Source organism: Thermobia domestica, unplaced genomic scaffold (genome assembly GCF_964235325.1).
Source record: "Thermobia domestica unplaced genomic scaffold, izTheDome1.hap1.1 HAP1_SCAFFOLD_490, whole genome shotgun sequence".
NCBI classification, from domain to species: Eukaryota; Metazoa; Arthropoda; class Insecta; order Zygentoma; family Lepismatidae; genus Thermobia; species Thermobia domestica.
The window spans coordinates 129,423-140,037 of NW_027656200.1; the positions used below are offsets into that span (position 1 = coordinate 129,423).

At 44.9% G+C, this 10,615-nt stretch overlaps 2 non-coding genes across 2 annotated transcripts; one reads left to right on the forward strand and one right to left on the reverse strand.

Moving 5' to 3' along the window:
* Window positions 1–4,433: 4,433 nt before the first annotated feature.
* On the forward strand, window positions 4,434–4,626 carry LOC145676975 (U2 spliceosomal RNA). Its single transcript, XR_014129569.1, has one exon. It is a non-coding gene; the product is annotated as a U2 spliceosomal RNA (small nuclear RNA).
* A 1,846-nt stretch (window positions 4,627–6,472) lies between these two features.
* Window positions 6,473–6,634, reverse strand: LOC145676954 (U1 spliceosomal RNA). Its single transcript, XR_014129549.1, has one exon. It is a non-coding gene; the product is annotated as a U1 spliceosomal RNA (small nuclear RNA).
* Window positions 6,635–10,615: the final 3,981 nt, after the last annotated feature.

Genomic DNA, 10,615 nt, shown 5'->3' on the forward strand with positions numbered 1-10,615 from the left:
CTTGAGTATTGCTTTATCCTTTATTGGTAGTGATCTCAATCTTACTAGACGAAAGAAGAGCTCCGGCTTTTCGGACGTCATCTAAGACGACTCATGCCTAAGACACCGGACTTCTCTTCCCAGGGTAAACATCAAGGATTACCCTCGATGGGACCGCCTAGGGAATCACGTCGGGAATCGGCACGTTCACAAAAGCGCACCAAACCACCTAGCACCTCACAGTCTTCCGATGGCTCCCCACCTAGGGCCCGCGAACGCTCTCGCTCTCCCTCTAAACCATCCTACACTGAGGCTCTCAAGAGTCCTTCCAAGACCGCTTCTGTTGAATCTGATTCCCATACTATCGCAAGCACTTCTGTTGCCCAACCTATGACTGGTATTACTCCGAATCCTGCGCTACTCACCATTCTCTTCACGCAGCTGGATCCAGCACTCCATAATGTTAAATCTTTCTATCTGAAACTGGTCCGTTACTGCACTCGCCTTGATTTACAACAACTAATCAAAACACAGAATGGCATTATCCTCAAAACTACAAACCCGAATCTATATCAACATATCATCTACAAAGTCGGACCAGCCATGTTCGGCACCAATGCCAAAGTCCAGTTACTGCAATCTCCAGGTTTGAAAACACCACCTCCACCTCAACGAACCCCTTTACTGTCTGTAGTGATTCGTGGCGTTGACCCTAGCATCACCGAACAAGAACTGTTAGATGAACTCAAGGCTGATGATATCCATCCCAGTCGTGCACTTCGCATCAAAAATGCAACAGGTCCTACTTACATGGTCAGACTGCTTACTGACAACCAAACACTCATAGATGATCTTCTCCAACATGGTGTTTTTATTTACCGTTGTCACCATCGAGTTGAGGCTTCTCGCACGCCACAACCTCTCTCTCGACGATGCGAAAACTGTCTCACCTACAACTCACATCCGACCAATCAATGCACTCTTCCATCCATCTGTGCACACTGCAAAGGCCAACACAAGATCAAAAACTGCACCCTCCTTCAACAACCTCCTGTGTGCAACACCTGTAATGGCGACCATCCCACTTACTCTTATCAGTGCAAAAATAAACCGAAGCCGCTGCCAGATAAACCAGAGACAGTGGTGCCGCTCCGACTACATACAAGTGTTTCGACTGGCACTCAAACCTCTTTACTTCCACCTCCCACAGTCGAAAATGTCTTGCAGTTCATCACTCTAGTTTTACAAAATGCTTTCCCGTTTCAACGCGAGGCCATTCTATCACATGCAACAAAAGCTGCTTATGACATATTCCATATCCATATGGCAGCCACTTATTCCGGCCTATATTCCCATTTTCATTTCCATTCTGAATCTACACCTCCTGATCAAGATGGCGGGGAACAGAAATAAGATAGTTAAATTGCTCTTCTCCAATATCCGCTCGCTCAAGACTAATCGGGTATTGCTTGAAACCATGACGACCTCACTCAACGTTGATTGTCTTGCACTCAATGAAACTTTTTTGAAGCCAACTGACCGGTACTACTTTCCACACTACCACCTGTTACGTAGTGATCTCCCTAATAACATTGCTCGAGGTGGAGCCGCCATTGCCATCAGACAATCCTTACCTCGTCGTCACGTCATACCACCGTATCCTGACCAGTACTCCGAACACGTCATCAGCACCGTCTACTTTCCAGCCCTTACTCTGACCCTGGCAACCATATACGTCCGATCTACTCAACCTTTGCCATACCGCTTTCTCACTTACCTGGATGTCAACTTCAAAACTTACGTAGTTCTTGCAGATCTTAATTACCACTCACGCACTTCGGCGCAGAAACAGCGTTTCCAGGACTTCCTACATACCACGCATAGTTCTTGTATTCCTCTGCCCCACCACACACGGCCTGAGAGTGACACCACACCTGATGTGGTTATAGTCAGTAACAATCTGCTCCCCAACTCTTCTGTGGATGTACTTAGCTCGGTTGGCAGCGACCATCTCCCAGTTCTGCTTACAATAACTCCTCCTGGCACCAAACCCAAGGAACCACCAGCATCCTCTGCGACCTACAATTTCGCCAAAGCCGACTGGGAGAAATATCGAACCTATATTTCTGAGCAACTGGCTTTTACTCGCACCGAAATCTCATCTTTAGACGACATTGACCATGTTTCCATGTCTCTTAGTACAATCATTGCAGGGGCTACTGAACATGCAGTACCGAAACGTTCAATCCACTCACATCGACCGAGTTTACCACCTCATGCAGTCATTCTCCTTCACCGGTCACATGCCCTTTTGACTGAATACAGGCGGACTCACGATGCACACTTTCTCATACTGCATCGACAGTTCCAACGCATGGTCAAACAGTACCTCATAGCCCGGAAAAGACTCGACTGGCGAACCTCATGCAACGAGTTGCGCAACGAAACCAATGCCACTAAATTCTGGCACTTATTTAAACGTCTTACTTACCAACGCCGGGGCTCCCACTATCCTATTCTTGTTGATGGCAACGTCCCTACGACGGATTCTGACAAAGCAGTCGCCTTCGCTAACCACTTTGAGGCTGTCTTCACCCCTCACAGTGCTCCATTGTTTTCCCATCCATCATACCGTCATATTACCACTTTGGGTAATCCTGAGCGACCATTATTTACACCTGACATGGCCCATCAACCTGATCCGACTAATTCCTTGACAGCTCCAATCACTAGTCCTGAAATAGTAACTATGCTTCGTCGACGCCGCAATACAGCACCTGGGGCCGACACTATCACATATAACCAAGTTCGGCAAGCCCCACCGGAATTCCATAATGTGCTCGCCCAGTTGTATACTACTATTCTCACGACTGGCCATTTTCCAGCTCTTTGGAAGCTCGCCAAAATAGTAGTTTTTCTGAAACCGGACAAAGATCCAACCAACGTCGGATCATACCGCCCAATTAGTCTAACTAACGTCTTCAGCAAAACTATGGAGCGTATTATGGTCACACGCCTTCATTCTTATCTCCAAACTCATCATCTTCTACCCCCAACGCAAGCTGGCTTCAGACCATCATTCAGCACTACTGATCAACTGCTCAAACTCTCCAGCCTCCTGGTTAACCACTTGAATAAACGACTGCCTTCTGTCCTCATCTCATTTGACGTCGAACGAGCATTCGATACTGTGTGGCATCAAGGCCTTCTTTTCAAACTACTACGTATTATTCCTTTACCGTACGTTCGCCTCATAGCAAATTTTCTCCATCAACGTTCAGCTTATATCCAAATTAACCAGGCTCAATCCCACCATTTTGTTCTTCGCGCTGGTGTACCACAAGGCTCAGTGCTCTCCCCCTTACTATACATCTTATATGTAGCAGATATGCCCCAACCTCGGCCGCCCATCCACGCACTCCAATTTGCTGACGACACCGCCTATATCGCCTTGTGTTCCTCTGTTGATCGTATCAACATCACTCTCCAACCAGCACTCGATAAGCTCGTCAGCTGGTGTCTGAAGTGGAAGCTGAAATTAAACCCCTCCAAGACCCAAATGGCATTATTCGCCCGCAACCGCAACAAATTTTGTCTAACTAGAAATCCCGAGCGTCTACATCTTACGCTTCTTGACTCACCGTTGACCTTGTCAAACAGTGTCAAATATCTAGGCGTCATATTTGACAAACACCTTACCTGGACCGCCCATCTCTCCCTTTTACAAGCTAAGATTAGACGTCGTATAAATTTGTTGCGCTGTCTCTGCGGCACCAACTGGGGTCTCAACACTAGACTTATTCTCCATACGTACAAAGTTTTTGTCCGCCCTGCCCTTACACATGGTCATATTGCCTGGTTGTCAGCTCCACAGCACTTCTACGACAAATTACAAGTCCTGGAACGTCATGCTCTGCGGCTTGCATACTCATTACCGCCACATACTCCTACTCAAGAGGTCTACCGCCGCACCACCATTCCCACGCTCTTACCGCATCTGTATCGCCTGCGCACTCGTTACATACAGCGCCGTATAGCGGAAGGACATCCTATCCTTGGTGAATTAGTAGACCAGACTCCTGCACAACCACGGCATGCCTATCCTCCAGTTGACCATCTACTCGCTTTACATGACCAAGAAGAGGCCACTGCTACCTATAACCCACGTCGTCGCATATATCATTGCCATCCGCATATCTATAATCCGTAACCTCTGTCCTCCACATTTGGGTTTTCATCCACGCTCATGCACTTCTTCTCCCGCATCCCTAGATATAATAATGAATATACAACTGTCCATTTAATAGCATCCTGAGCCCATCTATAAACAAAAGATACCAACAACTCCGTTTTCACTGGCCCCAGAGAAGGCGTTACCTTCTGTGGCCCGCCCAGTTTCGACTGGGAATGAAACTGCAGGTAAAAAAAAAAAAAAAAAAAAAAAAGCTCTCGTCATCGCTTCTCGGCCTTTTGGCTAAGATCAAAGTGTAGTATCTGTTCTTATCAGCTTAATATCTGATACGACCCACATTGTGGGTCCAGAATATTAAACTGATTTTTGGACTGAGGTGAGGTGGTTGTGGCTTGCCACACCCTCACCACGTGTCGGCCCAGCATTGCAGTACAGTTGGGATCGGCACACCTAAATCAAATTCAACCATAGTTCTTCTCTCTCATCTTGGTGGGTCATGGGTTCGAGTTCTACATGAAGCCTCATTCATGGTGCAAGTGACATTCTTTCTGCAAGATGGTCAAGGTCTGTCCGGAAAGTAATGTCACCACATTTATTTACATAATGTGGATTAGCATTATTCAATCTATTGCCCTCTTGCGTCGATCCATCTTTGGCAGCGTGATTTCCAATCAGCAAAGGCATCCTGGAAGGTCTGTGTTGGCAATGCGTTTAAAGCCATTTCAAAAGCTGCTTTCACCACGTCAATTGTTCTGTAACGATGTCCTTTCAGGGAGGATTTCGAACGGGGAAACAAAAAGAAGCCTGAGGGAGCCAAGTCCGGACTGTAGGATGGCAGAATTGCCACGTTAGATTTGGCCAGGTAATTGGTCACGCCCAGGACAGTGTGGGCTGGCGCATTGTCATGATAAAGTATCCAATCACCGCTGAATCCTTGCTCTCACTCAGTCTGTTGAGGACTTGTACGTGAAATTTAGACTTGTGTCCGGAGACACAAACTCATGGTGAACGATCCGCCTAATGTCAGAAAACACAATGAGCATAGTGTTGTGCGACGTCGACGTGTGCCATTTAGCATTTGCCTCTTTGTTTTGGCGTCGTATTGGAATGTCACCCATGATAACATTACCCAAAGAGTGAGAATCATTTTTACACAATCCCAAAACGTTTTCACAAATTTCCACTTGGCGAGAGTTTTCGGTCGTCAGTCAAAACCATTTCTTGGGACAAGTTTCGCACACACTTGACTCATGTGGAAATTCTTGTTCACAACGATGATAGTTTTTGAAATATTTAACACGTCGAAATCGAACATGTTTTAGTGGCGGTTCTTGAAGGAAGTCACATCAGTAAATATTTATAATTTACGAGAGGAAAGCTTTGAGTTTTTTTTTGATTAAAGAAAAACAACTGTTTTCTTCATTTTCTATTTTACAATATTCAATTTATATCCATCTTGTATTTGTCATTTTCTCATGTTCAATTTGTTGCCTATGAAAGTTATGAATATTTATTCTATTAATTTATTCAATTTCTCCATTTATATAGCTTTCCATTTATGTATTTTTATGCCAATAATAAATGTTGTATTTTGTTTAAAATCCTATTCGTTTCTCTCTTTTTAACTACTTTTATCACTTTTTATGTATTTGTTTCTTTAATTTCTTATTTTATTTATTTATTTTTTTAAATGAATACTGGTGATACGATGGAATGATTTTTTTTTTTTACTTTATTACAGAGAGAATAAGAAGAAGAAAAAATGAAATCATTCAGTTTAACACCCCATTTTTTTTTTTTTTGAACTTCAGGCTAAAAGTAAGGGGTAAGACAAGTGAGTGATGATGGAAAATTTGGTGGAATGAGAATGTGTGTGAAATCCCAGGGACACGATATTGTTGATCACAAATTTACTTGTGTGGGTATCGAAGTAAGTGCTCTAGCACTGAGCCTGCCACATTTGGGAGAAAATGAAGTAACATGTAGCGAAGGGCCATGCTACGTTGAGAATACTAGTCCTCGTTGGATCACCAAAGTGAAGCAGTGTTAGTACTTGGATAGATGGACTGCTTGGATATATCACGTTTTGTAGTTTCCGTATGAATCAGGATATATATCTGTAAGAAGTGAGAGTGGGAAATGTTTCAGTTTTACACGCACGGCACAGTTTAAAGGCTACACAAGACGGATGATTATGAAAGTCTGAGAACACTCACAACTACAAACCGAAACCATCGCAGTAGTAGTTGGCACTCTACCACTGAGCTTCCCAACTAGTGTCTATGTTTGAATTGTTTTATTCCGGGACAGCGCGAACGCAGTCCCGACTAACAAAAATTACGCGCCCGAGATACCCACGTTTGGGGTATTCGCGGGGGTCAACCCAACCGAAGTGCAATGGAAGGATCTCACCCCGGGGGAACCGCCTTGCTGATCACGGTAGCCCCTACGCCAGGTAAGTATGCTGATGAAATCCAAGTCATTTGCCCAATCAAACTGCGTCAACGAATCGACAGTGAGAGGTTACAATTATACCACAAACATAGATGTGTTGTCTGCACTAGTACTCATTTTAATGTAGGCAGAAAAGTCACTAGGAAATAGAAAACACAGAAAATAGAAACATTTTTATATGATGACGAGAAATTACCTGCCTGCACTCGGTTACTACCATCAGTGAGCAATCTACTGCCATCTGTTGGCATTTCTTCTTGTTTTACGTCTTGAACATCGGCACAACAGAGAGGAATAAAATGATTATGGTATAGTTTACAGCTATTTATGTTTTCAAATGTACGTATATGTAGTTGGTTGTGCTTTCTTGAAGATATTTGATGCCTATTTCCAACTGTGTAACGCAAACCGAAACTGTTCTATCTGTGAGCGCACTATTGCTATGCAACAATTTTCTGGCTGTTTACAATACGAAAACAATAACATTTAACAATGGAATGATTGGGAAATAATCCATGAAAAGCTGATGAAACATTGAGATTGCTTTAATAAATGTAATTTTCCGATTTCATGCAATATATACTGGATGTTGTGAATGGCACCAACATGGCGGATGGGTTGCTTAGCAGCTTTGTATGTATAGGGACTTCTTAAATATATGCTAGTAGTGCAATTTCAAATCTAGATAGAACCGCAAATTACACAAGCATGAAATTGAACGCACTTATTGGAACCAAATAGCAGCGTCTAAGATTTACATTTATTTGGGCCATATCTATTTTGGATTGAATGAAAGGTGTCTAACACCACTAACTCTCACCCCAGCTGCTGAAACATTGATAATATAAACCGGAAAACCGCGTGCTCTCGTCATACTGACCTTGCGACTCTAGACGAAAGTCTATGTGTCGTGCGATCTTAGCTCATCTTGTTATTCATCTCGTTGTTCAGCTAACGTGCGGAGGATTCTGTTATAGAGTCGACATCGGCCTCACGGTCCGAGCCGCACAGTCTCTTTGCGGAGGATTCTGTTATAGAGTCGACATCGGCCTCACGGTCCGAGCCGCACATTTCTAGTCAGGGCCTTTGTTACTAACTTGGTCGTACAGTCTACTTATACCTGTGTGGGGCGCTACACTTTTAGTGTGCGAAACACCAGGCACTTACTAACATCTACTAGTTGGCGACGTAACACTTCGGTGTTAGCACTCTCGCCTTTCATTACTGATCATGCCGGGACCTCCTAACCCCGCTGACAATCCATCAGGGCGTCATACTCTCCCTGCAACTGTGATGGGGCCACCTCAGGATCGTCGTCCACGGCCACGAGAACGAGAACGCACCTCCTCAGGAGCTTCTTCTGTCTCTCTTGGTTCTCCTGTTCGAGATAGAGATCGTTCCCGATCACCGACTCACATCAAGAAGCTCAAATATACTGAGGCTCTCCTCAGTCCACCGAAGCCTAAACCGCCACAACCATCCGTAGCTTCTGCTTCTACCTCATCCACTGAGGAGCCAATAATCATAGATCAACCATCTACGTCTAACTTTACCATCCTCTTCACTAATTTAAAACCAGAGTATTTCAACATCAAACCAATGTACCTCCAGCTCATGCGGTACTGTACCCGCCTTGATCTTCAGCAACTAATCAAAACCCAAAATGGCATCTTACTAAAAACAACTAATCCAGGCTTATATGACCATCTCATTTACAAGGTCGGACCAGCTATGTTTGGCACCAATGCAAAGATTACTCTTCTGAAAACACCCACTCAGAAAACTCCACCGCCACCACGTCGCACGCCCTTATTATCCGTGGTGATTCGTGGTGTAGATCCCAACCTAACGGAAAAAGAGATCTTGGACGAACTGAAAGAGGACGGCTATCATCCAACACGAGCCTTACGTATTAAGAATGCTACTGGTCCAACTTACATGGTGCGCCTACTTACAGACGATCAGACGCTTATTGACGAACTTCTCCAGAATGGCGTTTATATCTACCGCTGCCACCATAGGGTGGAAGCGTCACGTACTCCCCCGCCTCTCTCCATCCGCTGCGAAAATTGTCTCGCCTATAATTCACATCCTACAAACAAATGCACTCTGCCATCCGTCTGCCCACACTGTAAAGGCACCCATAAGCTGAAAAATTGTCCTAACTTACAGCAACCTGCTAACTGCAATACCTGTGGTGGACCTCATCCGACTTATTCGTATCAGTGCCCCCAGAAACCGAAGCCTTTACCCGATAAACCGGAAACCGTAGTGCCTCTTCGTATTCATCCGGCAACCCAGGTATCTATAGGCACCCAAACTTCACTCCTACCGCCACCTACAGTCGAAACAATGCTTCAATTTATCACTCTCGTTCTTCAGAATACCTTTCCCTATCAACGGGAAGCTATTCTTACTCATGCCACGAAAGCAGCCCACGATATTTTCCACCTCCATATGGCTGCTACATACTCTGGGCTTTCAACTTACTTTCATTTCCATTCTGATACACCACCATGAATACTCGCACGCAGGGGAAACGGCCAATCAAACTCCTATTTTCTAACATCAGATCATTACGGACCAATCGCGTCCTTTTAGAAACCATGGCGGCTGCACATACCGTTGACTGTATACTGCTCAACGAAACTTTCTTAAAGTCCAGCGAACGTTATTATTTTCCCCACTATCATCTTACACGCTCAGATCTATCGACCCATCCAGCTCGCGGGGGAGCAGCTATAGCGGTTAAACACTCTATTCCACGGCGTCATATTCTACCCCCTAATCCACAACGCTACTCTGAACATGTGATCCAAACCATCTACTTTCCGTCTATTACATTCACAGTTGCCACTATTTACGTCCGATCTACCCAGCCGTTACCGTACCATTTTCTCACTTATCTTGACTTGAACTTCCGTACGTATATACTTCTAGCAGATATTAATTACGCCTCTCGCACTGCAGAGCAGCAACAGCGATTTACCGATTTCCTGGCAACTACCCATAGCACTCTTCTTCCCCTACCTCAACACACTCGACCCGCTAGCAATACCACCCCTGATGTAGCCATCGTGTCTAACAATCTTTTATCTCGGACGTCCGTGGAAATTCTTGGTTCTGTGGGCAGTGACCATCTACCGATCCTACTGACTCTCACACAGACTTTACCAAAAACTGATGACATCACTTCACCTCCTAAATATAACTTTACTGCAGCAAACTGGGATCGTTATCAAGAGCTTATCACCACCGACCTCGGCAACCTCACTCCCACACTGGACTCCATTGCCAACGTCGATCAACTTTGCGCTACACTTGAGACCGCAATAAACCACAGTACTGCATGTTCCATTCCAAAATACTCACAACCTAAGAGCCGTCCAAATCTCCCTTCTGGTGTATTAAATATCCTCGCACGATCTGATCAGTATTTGACTGAATATCACCGCACCAATGATCGCCACTTCTTACACTTACATCGCCAATTCCAGCGCATGGCAAAACATTATATTATTGCACGGAAGAGACTGAACTGGCGACTTTCGTGTAACCAGCTACGTGACGAGCGCAACCCCACTCGCTTCTGGAACCTCTTCAAACGCCTAACATTCCAGAAGCATAGACCCCAATATCCGTTAATTACTAATGGCACTGCCCCTACTACAGACTTGGAGAAAGCCACTCTCTTTGCCAACCATTTCGAGGCGGTTTTTACCACCCACTCATCGCCTCTCTTTATTCATCCTAGTGATCGGCACATAACTGCAGTCGGTGATCCAGAACAAGCACGCTTTGCGCCGAACTTCATTCAACTCCCTCAACCCGACGATCCACTACTGGCACCCATTACTTCAATCGAAATCTTAGAGGTCCTCAAATACCGCCGCAATACAGCACCAGGTAATGACAATATCTCATATCGTCAACTTCTCCATGCGCCTGCCATTTTTCTGCTCTTACTTGCACAGCTGTACTCCACAATAC